Consider the following 2,105-nt stretch of genomic DNA (forward strand, 5'->3'; position numbering starts at 1 on the left):
ATTTACGTGCTATATATCTGCAGAAGAAAAATTGTCGAAAATGTTAATTTGGACCACCGGGGGGGCTGGCGACACGTGTTAAATTATACACTTACGTACAAATAGCACGGGGTCCGCGATCTACCGCAGGTAGATTGCCTACCTGATAATGTACTGCTGTGAAGCAGAATTTTTATCCTGGGCAACAGAAAAGTTAAGATAAATCTAGAACATCACACACCGAATATTAAATAACGCATTGAACAAAGTTTGAGTCATATACAGTTTGTACATTTAACGGGTAACGAAGTGCACGGGATCAGCTATTTTTATATAACTAATTTTACTAGTAATGTGTTGAATATTTTCAATATTTTAAAATTTATATTATAATATTCTATATTATTTCTTAAATATTGATAAATTATAGAAAAAAAAACTAAAAAAATTTAAAACTGAAAATGCCTATAAACAACTCAAAACGAGTCAAAATATTTTCAAAGTTTTATGGTGTATAGAAAATAAAAATATAAGGATTCAGTGAAATTTTTATGTAGTTTAAAATAGTAAAAACATAATTAATTAATGAAAACGCATCCCCTATAGTAATATATAATTGTCATTTTCTTTTGTTTCCTGATTGTTGGGCATCACGTATTATATTTTGAGTTTGAAAAAGTTGTTTGAAGTTCAAGGGTAGTTCGTGTTTTAGTGATCAGATACCTGGCGAATGCCTATAGTCGTAAAGTATAGTATTTTAATTAATTATTAATATTACTTCATAGCTTTACAACAAACGTAACGTCCAACAACATCTACCACTGCATAGGCATACTAAGCATTTACACCATCAATGCTGATGATAGTAGGGACTGGAGACTTGAGATAATTTGATTGCAAAACAAGGAAATGGAACGAGTTCACATTATCCAGCTATACATTTATCATATTATGAATATTACATAAAAAAAATGCATATAGTGTTCTCATTGATCGGACGACCGCACCGCCACAGCTTTTATCGAACAACTGGTGAAATACTATCGTTAAGAACGACATTTTTATTAATTTAACTTGGTTTTGGTGTTTGTGGTAATCTATTATAAAATATTACAATTCTATGTCAAGTTGAATAAGCAAATTTGTTAAAACAGTGGATTTTTATTTTTATTTGCGGGGCCGATGGCGCCCTCTTTTGTATTTCTCCATTCACATTTTCTACTTTTCGGGTGGATTTTCCTAAAAAGGTCATTAATACAAACCTTATTCAAACAATTAAGAACGCAACCAAAAAATAATTAGCTGCAGCCGCTTTCAAGTGATTCGTGGATGAACATTTGTGGCCCTTGATTTGTATTTATAAGATTTCTGAATTATTTTCGAACTTTTTACTTTTACTTTTATTTTTACTTTTTATAGCCAAGGTCAGTAACCTACTGACTCGGTTGGAAGTTCAGAGTAAAAAAATACCAGCAAGTGGGTGATGTTTTCTTCTTAAATAGGCATCAAGTGGGTCACTGTAATTGAAGTGTTAAATTTGAATGCGAACGAATATTTAAGATAGCAAGACGCTTTAATACTTACATTGTCTTCCATTACTCGTTATTGTAATCAGTTGAGAAATATTAAAACTTTGTCTAGATTAAGAGATCTCACCCTTTGACCATCCCAGTACTCGTAATCGTGGTCACCAAAAGAAAATTTAAATAAGCTTTTACCAAAGTGTGGATAATTACTCGTTTGAAGGTTGGGAAACTGAAATATATCTGTTATAACGCCGACGTATACGACATTATGAACTATTAACTTATTAGAAACCTTGTCGTATAGAGTTAGTAACCCTGATATATATGACAAAGTTTACTATTAATACCTATCTCTTATAATTTAAAACTAAATAGTAATACGAAAAAAATGTGTATGTTGCGAGTACGCCCAGATGCACTGAAACTTGCACCGTCACCGGTAAACGTCGTGTCATGAGTTCCGACATTCGCAAAGTTTGACCACACCCCTCCCACACACATTGCGACAGCTTCTCACCGCCATCCACCGGCTTTCGCTTCCAGTCAACCAGACTTTTTCTGTTGGCGCATCTCGTGTATGCAGATGGTCAACACGTATTA

Source organism: Acyrthosiphon pisum, chromosome X (genome assembly GCF_005508785.2).
Source record: "Acyrthosiphon pisum isolate AL4f chromosome X, pea_aphid_22Mar2018_4r6ur, whole genome shotgun sequence".
NCBI classification, from domain to species: Eukaryota; Metazoa; Arthropoda; class Insecta; order Hemiptera; family Aphididae; genus Acyrthosiphon; species Acyrthosiphon pisum.